At 38.7% G+C, this 14,379-nt stretch overlaps 1 pseudogene across 1 annotated transcript; it reads left to right on the plus strand.

The window, feature by feature from the left end:
* Positions 1–1,224: 1,224 nt before the first annotated feature.
* LOC145554239 (G protein-coupled receptor kinase 6-like) lies at positions 1,225–13,748 on the plus strand (annotated as a pseudogene). Its single transcript, XR_014090268.1, has 15 exons — positions 1,225–1,446; positions 2,106–2,195; positions 3,095–3,207; positions 5,841–5,918; positions 6,025–6,122; positions 6,490–6,581; positions 7,706–7,769; positions 7,945–8,085; positions 9,762–9,952; positions 10,030–10,067; positions 10,609–10,698; positions 12,089–12,297; positions 12,441–12,578; positions 13,250–13,387; positions 13,464–13,748. The product of XR_014090268.1 is annotated as a G protein-coupled receptor kinase 6-like (transcript).
* Positions 13,749–14,379: the final 631 nt, after the last annotated feature.

Here is a 14,379-nt window from a genome sequence, read left to right on the forward strand (position 1 = left end):
CCCGGAATGCTTCGCGAGCTTTGTGAGCTGAAATTCATTACCTCAAAATAGTGATGGCTCCTGTTATTTACTGAGTGTGATTTAACTGCCAGACTGTCTGGTCAGAGTATTTCAGAAACCGCTGTTCTACGATGATGTTCACACACAACTTTCAGGTTTACAGAAACACTCTCAGAGAGAGAGAGAGAAAAAAAGTCAAATAAACAATTAGATCTGACTCTCAAACATTGTCATGCTAAAATAAAAGTTTCATTGCCTGGTTGACGTTAGAGGTCAGAGGACAATAGGTAGACTGGTTCAAGATGAAGTTACATCTCTGAACAGTCAACAATTTGAACTTGAAGAGGAAATTAGAATTGGCTATTTTCTACACACACTTTGGACAAAGATGAAATCTGTTCAACGTCACAGCCTTCTGGAATATTGATGCCGACTGTATCCACCTGGTACCATCTTCTAAAGGTGAATTAATTCCCTCAAATGATGATTTTGAGGAATGTACCACAGAGTGCACCAAAATAATCTCAAACTTGTTTTTTTGAGTTGAAAATGAGTTGACTGTATTCAGTCCAGTTTGGGATGTGGTTGTAACGAGTTGCATTTGCATTTGGAGCTCAAAGAGCTGCAGCAACTGGGTGATGCAGTAATGTTGATATAGAATCTCGGAGGAAACATGTCCAGCACTTTGTTGCATCAAAGCAGATCTGAAGACAAGAGACTATGTTTATTGTAATAGCACCTGTAATATGTACCTAATAAAATAGCTGGTGAATGAAAATGCAAAGTATTTTTGATCTATGGAGAAAAACTATGTGGGAGGCAGTTTTTGAATAGCAAATTGATCATCTGTTTTTCCATTTAGTGTACAACTCTGTCCGCAGTTTACTGATTTGTTTGAATGTTATAATGTTCTATTTGAACATTTATGAAGCTCAGATAGGGACCAGCTCTACGGATTGCCAGGTCAGAGAAGCATTTATTCTTTTGACGAGCAGTTCTGATTTACTAGATGAACACTTTATTGAGTTTCACTTCTAGAATTAATTTGAATTATATAAGAGTTTGGGAGTGCCAACAGATATCCATGTGTTATTTTTTTTCTTCTCACTTGAATTCCTTCCACATTTCTTAGCCATTGACTCGCACAGGTGACTGGTCCCTCCTCTGTTACGAGGGAGTGTTCCTGAGCGTTGAGCACACTGTCACAAAACAAGTGTTTCCATTTATTATTGAGTAACAGGTTAGACTGCACGCCTCATTTGTCTCAGCTCAGTTCCAGTCGTCAAGGTTCCTGCGGAGCTCTGAATCCTCTGCAGCTGGGACGCAAAGGTCTGATGTGTCCCACTACTCTGGACAAGTTATCCAAGGACATATTCTAAGTCAAACTTTCCAATATGGACATTGACAACATGGTGCAAAACAGCGCTCTTGTTAGAGCAAGAGAAGGTAAGAAGGATTTAAAGTTTATCCTACAGTTGTATGTCTGAAAAATGGATGTAACAGAAGTGAAAAAAAATCCATCCCTCCTTATTTAGAACAGACACATGTGCATTTGAATATATGTTTAAAAAAATGCAAGTTCTTTTTAGAGAATTTTTGTCCCTTTATAACATAAACCTTATTGGAAATCAAAAGTACTGTCAGGATATCCCTGCTTCCCTGAGGCGTTTTTGGAAAGCTGACCAGAACCACCCCTGCAGTGTGGCAGGTTATTTCCTTCCCAGGTGCCTCCTTTTCACCATCTGCACATAAAAATACAAAAAAGCAAAAGACCCACACACTGGTGGCATGGTGACCATCCTGAGTTGATAAACAAATGCGACTTGAGGAACCAAAATTCCTACCCTGAGTGACAGCCTCAGAGTTTGCAATGTGGTCACACAGGCTCCACTAACCTGTTCCTGAAGCTAATAATAGTTCATTCACTGTAGAGGAGCATGCTATTGTTTAAAACTTGATGGTCTAGGGAGGCGTGTGTGTGTGTGTGTGTGTGCGTGCGTGCGTGCGTGCGTGCGTGCGTGTGTGTGTGTGTGTGTGTGTGTGTGTTTATGACTCGTCAGCAGTAAGTTGCATGTTTCATTTTCTCTTCTGCTGATGATTTGCAGGTGGAGGAAGCAAAGGCAGGAGCTGGAGATGGAAAGAACTGCTTCGCTTTCCCCACATCAGCGAGTGCAGGGAGCTAGCAAAGACCATCGGTGTGTGTAGGAGTGTGTGTGTGCATACTTGTTTATGAGACTTCAGTAGGACTTTTCCTGGTACCAAGCAAGAAACAAAAAAGTTTGTATCAAGTAAAAGACCACCAGCCGCGCTGTGGAGGACACTGCAAAAAACCATTAGAACTCATGAGCAACTAAAACCAGAAGAAATGAGTCAGAATTTATGCAAAACGAATGTAATATTTAATGAATAGTGAGGAAAAAACATTCTAAAAGTTAATGCTAAAAGTGCAACACCCTTGTTTTTAATTCACTGTTAAAGTAAAATGGTGAAGGCACAATATCAAATTGTTCTACTGTATCTATCTAATTCATGTCATCATAAAAGTAGATTTAATACTATCCTTCCTATTAATGCTAATTTATTGTTAGCAGGCTGCTTTGCGGTTCTGGTGGAGAGCACCCCAACTTTTCCTTTAAATAATTTTTAAACCAACACACTTTTTTAGCGTGTCCAGTATGTGATGTGAAGACATTTGTGATTTATTGATTTATTTCTGTATCCCGAAAATATTTTACACTTTTTAATTAGCTGCTCATTCCCATTCACATCATTTTCCTGATCTTATGGTTCAAAATAGCAAAAACAATTGTTTTATAACAAATGAATTTACTTAGTCACTAATTTTGACAGAAATGATAGCTTTTGTTACTCTTAACTTTTCTGAGAATTTATATTCTTTAAAAAAATGATCAAACAATTAAAAATTCTGCCATAACATGTAAAGTTATAAGAACAACTGTAGGTGAAGGCTAGTGGTCAAAGTTGGGTAAAGTGTCAGTTATAGGCACAAACAGTGTTATTGACTAAAATGAATAGTCAATAAGTTGCTGCTAATTTTGTTCATCACATCGTGTTCTGTTTTTCTCCCTGTCAGAACGAGACTTCTATGATTTATGTGTCTATCAGCCTATTGGCAAGAAGCTCTTTCATCTCTACTGTATGACTCGGCAAGAACTGCACAACTACATATTGCTCCTGGATGCTTTGGTATGCTAAAAAAAAACGTGCAAACTAATTGTGATTTCATCCTAGAATCATAAATGTTCTTCTTTCCTCCTCGAACCAATGTTCAAGGACCGGTAAATACTACTGAATAAGATTCCCATCAAGTGCATTACAACACAGAAAAGCCTCAAGTTCTGTATAGGAAAGTATACCCTCCTATAAATCCAACTTTTATATATCAGGACATAATACTAATGTCTTAGTAGGTCTTCATCAGGTTCTAAAATGATGGTCTAAATTCAATCTAAGGTGTACAAAACATGACGTATATCAGTATTCATAATCAAAAGAAAAACCAAAGTAGCGATCAATCGCTACTGCTTACACGATATTTCGTTAAGAAAATTCACTTGATTACTTCATCATAGTCACTGTTACTACTACTATGAATATTGATTGTTGGCTTTGTGCTGCTTTGCATCATCCAGGTGTGTGTAAACAAAATGCCAAGTGAGTAAGACATCAGCAATGGCCCTGGAGAAGATAACGTAACCGCCCTGCAGTCTGAGAAAGGTTACAAGGCCACTTCCAAACAATTTCAATTCTATTGTTTGCAATGAAAACAATCATTAAAAAGGGAAAAATATTTCAGATATTTGGCAATCATCCAATGAGTGTTCAAATTCACCCCTAATAAACTCTATACTGTGCATAAAGAGATGCTAATGAGCTCAATCTCTAACGCTACAGGCCTCCTAAATGTTAACATAAGAGAACAATTAGAAGAAAGACAAATAGGTAATTTTTGTTTGGAAGAGTTACAGGGAAAAGTGTCTTTCCTGTAAAATATTGTGACTTGGTTTAGCTTTGCAAAGTTGCAAATGTCTTGTGACATTAACCAGAAAGGCTTAATCACATCAAACCAGCAACTATTTGGTTATTTGTTAGCTAACCAAAACTTGAAAACGTAGCGATAAGTTGTATAAGCAGTGTGTCTATCTTCTGCTCAATGTGAGCAATAATTTGAAGAAGTTTCAGTTAAATCTCATCATCAGAACACATACAGGAAAATGACAAAATGTTATGCAATCATGTGGGGAAAAATTAGGATTCCACAAAAAATCTTCAGCTCATCACCATGAAATATTCACACATTCATGTGGAATATTTTCTTATCTCTGCGAAGAAAAAAATTATTTTGTTTAAGAGAAACACCAAAAATCAGTCACTCAAATGCTTCTCAGTCAAGATCAAGATCTTATCCAGTTTGTGGTGAATATTCCACTAAATGTTGTGTTTCTGATTGTTGTAAGAGCTAGTTCTGTTTCAGTGTAAATTTCTTGTTACAGTCTCATTTCCCAGGACAGCCCCTTTAGATACACAAAAAAAAAAAATCCTTGGTGGGTTCTTTGATGGTGAGCTGGCCAGGTCTGGACTCTGCAAAGCCTTCCCAAATCCACTTCCAGATAAATGATTCACAGTTGATGTGAGGTCGTTTTCATTTTCTGGAGTGATCTCCTTGGTTTATGCCAAGCATGGGCTCTATTCCGGTTTTCTAAATAATAAAATTTCAGACTCCGTTTGTGAGTACAGCAGTCTAAAACAGCAGTTCTGCCAATGCCAACATTCTGGAAAGGAAAACTGAGGAGGCCACTTTTTAAAAGGTTTTACAGAAATGTTTTCAGCTGTTTGGCAGTTTGGGGACTCCTTCTCCTTTTATTAAAATGTTTTCTACCATTCCATAATTTCTTGTCGAGATCTGTAAGAACTTCATGCACACCAGTTTAACCTTTGGTATTGCGAGCTATGCTGCTCCCCGGGTAAAGATGAAATCTAAATGACATTATAATTACTTACAAAAATTAGTTTTATACCAGGGCTTTTATTTAAAAAAATATTCAGGTGTAAGCCTGAATATTTTTCAGGCTTACACCTGTAATTAGTTTGATTGCACACAGATGCAATCAAACTAATTACAGACGCTGGATGTTGAAGAGAATCGAAAACCAGCTGTATTTTTAGTTCAACAAGTGTTAAAATACACTTTCTAATGAGAATCTAACGCCTTCAATTTTTCAAACCACGGAACATTTCTTTTCATCCGTCCATCCATCCATTTTCTTTACACCCTTATACCTTAGAGGGCTGCACAGTGGCGCAGTTGGTAGAGCTGTTGCCTTGCAGCAAGAAGGTTCTGGGTTTGATTCCCAGTCTTTCTGCAGGGAGTTTGCATGTTCTCCCTGTGCATGGTGGGTTCTCTCTGGGTACTCCGGTTTCCTCCCACAGTCCAAAAACATGACTGTCAGATTAATTGGCCTCTCCAAATTGTCCTGTTTCTTTTTATTTTTCATTTAAATTCAAACCATTTTGTTTATCTTCTTTGCATTTGTTTTCAGGCTCAACGCATTACATATAAACCACCTCACTGTCTTCATCTGCAGATGACTCAGTCCATTTGAATCATGTTAAAGACTCATTTTCAGCAGCTCAATCCTTTTTTAAATCCTTCAAACTTGACAACTTACCATCAGCAGTTGACATGCTAAATCACATTTCATTTCAGATCAAAACGGTTATGAATGACAGGAAATTTTTTTTTATTTTATTTTCACATTTCCTGGGTAAATTAGGCAAAGTTTGTATTTCTCATCCTCCTTTCTCTTTGTTTCCTTTAGGAAGCCTTTGAAACAAAGACAGACGAGGAAAGGCACAGCTTTGGGCTTTACATCATCAACACATTCATCAGAAGTCAGGTCTGAAAGCCCCTGTTTATATACGTACAAATATTTCAGCTCTGTGTTCACTTTTAAATACCAGGTGTTTTTCTTTCTTTTTTATAACTTCCTCTGTGTTCCATAGGCCAACCATTGTGTGCCTTCTTTAACAAAGCATGAACAAAACTACATCAACAGTTTGGAGCTTGATCCCTGTGGAGAAGTCTTTCATAAATGCAAAGAGTGAGTTCATGCATCTGTCTGGTTATACATGATCTTCACATAAGTAGACCACATTATAACCACAAACTTCAATATACTTAATTGAGATATTGGTAGATGATGTAAAGATACATCTTAAGTTAATTAGAATATTATGGGGGAAAAAAAACATTAATTTTGACAGTCATTTGAAAACTTATATTTTAAGCCTTTATTTCTTGTAATTTTAATAATTGTCTGTCTCAGAAAATCAGAATGTTGCACAAGAAAAAAAATGTGTCTGTAATGTGACGAACTGCAAGAAGAAAGAAAATAGAGGGATTTTGCACAGCACTGTGTTCAGCATGCATGTGTTTTACCCCTAAAACACTCAAAACTCTCCTTTTAGATTCCTGCATGAATACCTCAGTCAAGAGCCTTCACACAGTACCAGTTCAGCATGCACTTTGACCGCTTTCTACAGTGGAAGCATCTGGAGAGGTCAGTGCACAAATTTGTGATGCATATCAGTACCTGAAGGAGGAAGTGACACTCATAAAACATTTGGTTATTTGTAGGAGTACACCAAGGAATCGACCCAGATTTCCTTAATTTTGGGAGAACGGAGATCAGCACTTAGCTGAAACCGATCTTGAAATCTGTTTCTAGAAGAGCCACTCAGTCAATGGTTACCCTTTACACACACCACCTTTGGGCAGACTGTTCTGCCAGTTAGTGGCGGTAACATCTAGTATTCCAGTCACTATAAGTGTTTTGCCCACACTTAACTCCTTTAAGAGCCAATCAAGGGATTGGCTTAGGTTATTAAGGCAACAATGTCTCCATTAGAACCCACTGGATCAAAAATTGCTCTGCTTTTCTTTATGAAACATATTGTTTCTTGTAATTCCATTGTATAAATATAAATGTGTGATTTTAACTTTGTTGATTTTTAGGTTGGTTTTAACAGCTGCCAGAGGGACTGCCGATAAAAATGAGCTTATATTGTAGTTCACCCATTTTCCCCTCTGTGCACCACCCAGGTCTGTTTACCAGTTTCGGGACCCGACCAAAACCTGTAATCAGTTTCATTTTGTTTATGTGTGACTGTCGCCAGTCTTATGTGATATGGTTATGTAAGCAGCAGCTGTGTGAGTGTAAGAATCCATAGCACTTATTTCATCTAACTTGGGCACATTATGCAGTACAGTGTTGATTAATGTGCACTGTCCTTTGACAATTTGAAATTTGAACCTCTATTAAGGTCTGAAAATCAGCCATTGCCCCCATTTAGTCTGTCGTGACTGACAGACCTGACCACCAGGTCACGTCTGCATATGCGCAGTTAATAGTAGCCAGTCCATTGTTGCCGACTTCCATTCTCACTGTACTTAATGACGTTTCAGAAAAAAAAAAAATCAGTATCAGCTAAAATCTGGTGGTGATCACTAATTCTTTCCCGAGGTGAAAAAAATTGGCACCAACCGATTGCAATTGGTGCACTCCTAGTTATTTGTTTGTTGAGTTGCTGGTTTAATCATTGGCTTAATGCCACAAACTGCTGAAATAAGAAGTGGATAAGAAACAAAATCACAAAGACAATGTCCTTGTTTTTTCTCTTTAAGGCGGCCAATCACCAAAAACGATTTCAGAGAGTACAGGCTACTGGGGAAAGGAGGCTTTGGAGAGGTAAGGCTTGTTAAAGTTGATCCCTACTACACTACCATACAAGTCTAAAAGGGGAAGTTCCGATTTTACATGTCACAATCACTTTTGGACAGATTTGCCTTTCCTGCTACAGTTTCTGATAATTGTTGTTTCTACCACATAAATCTCTTCATAGCATTTCCATTTCAACCTGTAGGTTTGGGCTTGTCAGGTACGAGCCACAGGAATGATGTATGCCTGCAAGAAGCTGGAAAAGACTCACGTAAAGAAATGGCAAGGAGAACACATGGCACTCAACGAAAAGGAGCTACTAGAGGAGGTGGACAGCCGATTTGTGGTGAGATTACAACCACTCTCGGACACTGGTTTTCTGTGGATTGCTGTAAACAATGAGAAAATGTTTTGCCTTCATCCCAGAACAAGTATGAACATCAAATGTACAAAGCTTTTCATATGAGGCAGTGCGAAGCAAAGGGTTCAACAAAAAGAACAGTAATGCCGTTATAAAGTTAACATGTTAGCATTCACAGATGCCGAGGAGGTAACCTGATACATCAACCAACACACACACACACACACACACACACACACACACACACACACACACACACACACACACACACACACACACACACACACACACACACACACACACACACACACACACACAGATGTAAACCCAGCAATTCTAATACAGTCAAGGATGAAAGAAAAACACTAGCCTTTGGCAATAGCTGCACTTCCATTGACCATATAATTGTGCAATTTGACATATTGAAAATACATTTGCTTAATAATTTTTTTTTTTTTGCATCAAACAAATGACATGATCAACAAATAGTTGTCTCCACTGAACAAATCAGGAAGTAGAAGACGACAGGAAGTAGTTGGAGGATCATTGTGCAACATGTTTTTAATGACTCATAGCACAAACTTATTCACGTGTGATTTTAATTGCGTTTCTTATTTGGCGGAAAGCCGAATTTGTGTTTTTTGACATTAGTGAAATATTGACAAAGTTTTGCACACATTTGGAAAGGAAACACATCTTGTGAGACATTGTGACCCATTACAAACAACCAGACACACACGCACTCAGACCTATGGACAACAATACTGAACAAAGATAAAACACATAAACATAAATGCATAAATGTAATTTAAAAAAATGATCAACAGAGGGAGAAATTACTTTATTCTTGAAACTGGAAAACTGCATGTGAAAACTGAGTAAAAGAATAAAATCATGAACATTTAAATTCAAGCAACAGGAAACTATCCTAAGTAGCATAGGGGATGTTTGATGTACTTTTAATACAGACTTAATGAACTGGTAGAACGCTGCATATTAGTTTAAAACTACCGGGGAAAAAATGACCACTCTTCATTGCTACCTGAGTTCCAGAAGGAGGTGACACTAATAGAACGCAGCTCAGCTGCCAGCCTTATTCTTCTAACAGGAATTGTTCACCAACTTCCTCACTTTAATTTTGATTGTAGCATGAAGTACATCTGGTCTACAAACAGGCGCTGTCCAAATGCTGTAGGCCAACGTTTTCAGACAAATACAATCTTCCAAAAATAATTTCTGTTTTAGGTACGATGTAAGTCATCTCTCATTCATAAACATAGTTACTGCATTTGTCTTAATTTAACAGTAAAAAGAACCACAAACATCTAAGGGCACACAGTTTTTTGAGACCCAAAATGCTTCAAACTGAACAATTCTGATTCCCTTGACAAAACTTTTTATATGCCTGCCTTAAAATATGAAAAAGTAAATAGAGTTAATATTGTGGTGTGCAACTTTAGACATTTAAATTGATAAAAACTTTGAATCATTACCATAATTTCTTCATGGATTTGAATTGGGAGTAGCAGTGAGTCTGGGGAATGTATACTGTTAAAACTCGTACACTTAACTGTCTTTACCTCTATAACACGTTGTACACTCCTTCTTAACATGTATGCACATTCAACTTCTCTCTCATACATCTCCCGTTTTCTCTGCAGGTCAATCTTGCATATGCTTATGAGACCAAACACAGTCTCTGCATGGTTTTAACCATGATGAGCGGCGGTGACCTGCGGTTTCACATTCACAATATGGCAAAGAACGGCTTAGCCATGGATAGAGTTTATTTCTATGCCGCAGAAGTCTGCTGTGGTTTAATTCACCTCCACCAGAAGTCGATAGTTTACAGGTGAGCGTGTTTCCACGTGGATCTGAACACATCACAGCAGCACGATCTGCTTCATACGCTGTGATTTTATGTTCCAGAGACCTCAAACCTGAAAATATTCTCCTGGATGACAACGGTATGTCTGGCCACACTAAGTGTGCCTGTTTGTTTTTCTCATGAGGGTGCAGTAGTTAGTTTGAAGTCTACTAAAATAACTTTAAACAAGTCACATTCCAGGGTTGTTATTAGCAGCTATTTTTAGCTTTCGCGTCAGATTTAAAACAGTAGTAGTTCTGCTGTCAGACTGCATGAATTCTTCACATGAAACCTCAAGAACTCAATAAGGAAACGGTTTTAATGGTATTTTGACAAGCCTTCAAACAAAGTCTAAGGAGGAAGTTAAACACTGTGGGAAACAGGTGAAGTATCACCTTGTATGTATATATATATATATATATATATATACACACACACACACACACACACACACGAGGTCTGTGTCTCACTTCGGTTAAAAACATAGACCAAGTGAGATGATGGGCAGTTGTAAAATTAGCTCCAAGAACAGGTTCTGCAGGTTCTGAAGAATGAGGAAAGGGAAAGTGCGTCAGTGCAGGAAAACTGAAAAGAGTATTAACCCTGTTGAGTGGATTTCTCTTTGTTTTTGTGCCAATAAGGACACATCCGCATCTCTGACCTGGGCTTGGCAGTGAAGCTGGAGGACGGGGATCTGGTGCACGGCAGGGTCGGCACATTATACTACATGGGTATGTATTATTCCTACTGAACAGAAGTCTCAATTAATCCACAAATGTTGCTCTTAAAGTGTGGTGCGCATTTGTGTTCAGCCCACTGAGTCTCTACTTTGTGGGACAATTGCTGCAAGTCAAATAACTCTAGCTCTAGTGTCAGTCAACATCAGTTTTCAAGACGTCAAAGAAGAATCCAGACTTAGAAAACCATGTGCATGAACAGCAGAAAGCAGTTTGACCATTGCAGATCACAGGCTCACTAATGATTTGTATACAAGGTTCCACCACATGTTCTCCACTCTACATGCTCACATTCAACCAGGAACAGTCAATGAAAAGTACTTCATGAATAGAGTTGGATGTTATAGCTTGAAATCTGTATCATGATATATTGAGCATAAGGATAAATGGACAATAACACTAAACCTGAACCGACCCCTGAAAATGAACCTGTGACAGGTCAGCATAAACACTTCACAACCAGGTGTATCGATGGTTTGATTTCCCTGAACCTGTTTTCCGCAACATTTTTAATTGCCACTTTAAGAGACATTAAAACTACAGTGTCTCCAAATAAGAAAAGAAAATGTGTATCTTTTAGTTCTTAAGAGTTATTGCACAAATAAGTACAACTGAACAAGTTTAGAAGTATAAGATAACATAATTTCTGACATCCTTGGTCTGACGGGACACTCCTTTGTCCTGCGGTCATTTGCTGCACTCTTCCTGAGCATCACGCTAAGAGCGCTAGGGAGACATGAGCACAGCCAAAAGAACCCCCAAAAACACCAAATATACCAACATGGGCAAAATGACATCGGCCACTGCCATAGTTTTCAATGACGGTTAATTTTCGGTGCATCTCTCATGACTACTTAGAGTGTTGAGGTCTATTCAAATGAGTCACTTGATGAATGTTATTTCATGTTTAACAATAGTAACAACACTGAAAGGAGTAAAGAGACACAAATTCACCAAGGTAAAAATTTATGTGTTGGCGGATGGGTCGAGAAAATAAATGATTTTTGGTTGCCACGGTAGTGGGGTCGCACACAAATGGAATACACCTGCATTTTAGGAGGTTGCTCCACAGTTGGGCGCTGATGGATGTGAGTGGAATAAAAGCTGCCTCCTTTGTTCATTAACTTCCCAAGAGGCCAGTCATCACCTATAGGACCCGTTTGCTACCTCTTCCCTACGCTGCTTTGGGCCAGGATTAAAGAGTCAAGAAGTGAGCCAGCACATTGTGCCACTGAATATGTCAGTGACATAGAGGCATGTAAGACTCACACGTTAATAGCCAGGAAATCTTGATGATCCCTGAAAGGGCATTCCTTCCCTTTCTGTTACTCTGTTTAATGCTGTGTAGAAGATATTCTCCTCCATAACTGTTCTCTCCTTACAGCACCTGAGGTGATCAGCAAAGAGGAATATAACACGAGTCCTGACTGGTGGGGCCTCGGCTGCCTGATTTATGAAATGATTGCGGGGAAGTCTCCCTTCAGGGAGCGAGGCGAGCGCCCCAAATCCTCAGAAGTGGAGAAAAGGATTAAATCAAAACCTGTGGAATACAATGAGAAGTTCAGCAAGGATGCCGTAGACATCTGCAACGGCGTGAGTTTCACTGTCCAATGCTCATCTAACGTAGATAATGTAACCTTAGAGATGTAGAGCTTTTCCTGCTGCTATCTATAGTGTGCGTCACGACGGGCTCAAGGCCATCAAACAAACTATAAACAAATTGTCTTTGTTTTTAGCTGCTGAACAGGGATCCAAAACACAGACTGGGCTGTCGAGGATCAGGAGGGAAAGAAGTGAAGTCTCATCCCTTCTTCCGACAAATCAACTTCCGGATGCTGGAAGCAGGACTGGTGGAGCCTTCTTTCAAACCAGACGTAAGCCCAATATTGATTTTCATAACTTTACAGTGGTGTGAAAAAGTGTTCACTCTTTCTGATTTCCTTTTTGCATTTTTTCACACTTAAGTGTTTTTTCATACGGAGGCCCCCAAGGGACATGAGGGGAATTTATTGTCTTGGCATTACCTAGCAAAAGTCTTTCATTCCATCACAATAGTTTTTGCGTTCTCTCACAGTAATGTATACTAGTCAGTTCATGTAGCATTTTGAATACTGAAAGTCTTTCTGCTGCAATATAAGATTTTCTTAAGGTTCTTCCATGTATGTTAATGTCTCTTTTGTGAGATACCGGAAGTTTTACATGTTTTCTAAAGATACGAATAAACTTAAGTGCAAAATGCAAAAGTAAAGCAGGTTAAACATGGGCTTTCCATTCCTTCTAAGGCATAAACAGAAACTTTTATGACGGAAGGGAAAAAGAAAGCAAAAATACATCCAAAGTGGACTATTTTTGAGTTATTTTCACAGGCTAATTAAGTCATGTTACAGTTTTTATTGCTTCTTTTTCTTGTTGCCAGTATTAATGGTTAATAAAGGGCTGCTTTTATGTACAGTCCCATGTCAACCTTACACACACATGAACACAGTTAATAGATCAATTTCTAATCACTAAATAAATACAAGTATGTTGTTTTCATCACCTTTAGCCCAGACTGGTGTACTGCGATGACGTGCAGGATATCGAGGAGTTCTGCGCACTGAAGGGAGTCGTTCTGAACCAGTCAGACGGCGAGTTCTACGCCAAATTCAACACGGGAAGCGTTCCGAGGAGCTGGCAAAATGAAGTGATTATACTCACAGCTTACATTAGCATCTGATCATGTACAGCTGAAATCAGCGTTAATCCGTTTTTGCTCCTAGCTCATAGATACGGGATGCTTCGAAGAACTGAACATTTTTGGTCCAATGGGATCTCGACCTCCAGACCTGGACTGGTCCTGGCCCCTAGGAGCCCCAAAGCCAAGCAGGGCCTATTGCGTCGTATGTTCCGTAGACATGAAAGAGTAAGTCCGGCCTTTGAAAGTGTGAACGAGTATCGTGACGGCAAAAGTTCATATAATCGTTTCCTCCAACAGCACCTCTCAGATCCAGCAGATGATGGTAAACATTGCCAGCCCAATGGAGATGTCAGCTCAACTCTCTAAGACCAACAATCCCGTCCCCCATCTCTAAGTTTGTGTTTGTACAGCCGCAGCAGTGTATCATTTATAAAATACTCATCTTTAAATAAACTGTTTTTTTTATTCAAATTGCTTTTTTTTTACTCAAGACTGAAAAAAAGATGCATTTATTTTAATATTCTCACCGTCGCTGAAGACCAGTTCACTCATTTTTTTTTCTCATCCAAAGGAAACAAAACAAGTCAGCTATACCAACATAAGATATAGTCTGAAAAATGTTTTTTTGTTTTGCTTTGAGAAGTCAAAATGATTTGAGAGTAAAAATGTCTGCTTTTGCAGGACCCAGTTACAGTTTAGACACTAGCTAATCAACGTTTGAGTCAGTTTCATCCCCTTTGGTAGACCCTCCAACAGTTATGCTCAGCATCAACTAAATATAGAAAATAAACGATCAGAAAAAAACCCGAGGAAATCAAAGCTAGTGATTTTATCTCTGAAATGACTAATTCATGAAACTGAGTTTATCAGCTGGATTTGTAAAGACTGCTCAGTCTTGCTTAGAGCAATTTAAAGCCAGTTGGTTACTGAGATTTACATTTTCCTTTCCTCGTGTTCTCATTGCTATAAATTACTGCCATATTCTCAGATCAATCAGT

This window comes from Poecilia reticulata, chromosome 12 (assembly GCF_904066995.2).
Source record: "Poecilia reticulata chromosome 12, P_reticulata-male-v2, whole genome shotgun sequence".
NCBI classification, from domain to species: domain Eukaryota; kingdom Metazoa; phylum Chordata; class Actinopteri; order Cyprinodontiformes; family Poeciliidae; genus Poecilia; species Poecilia reticulata.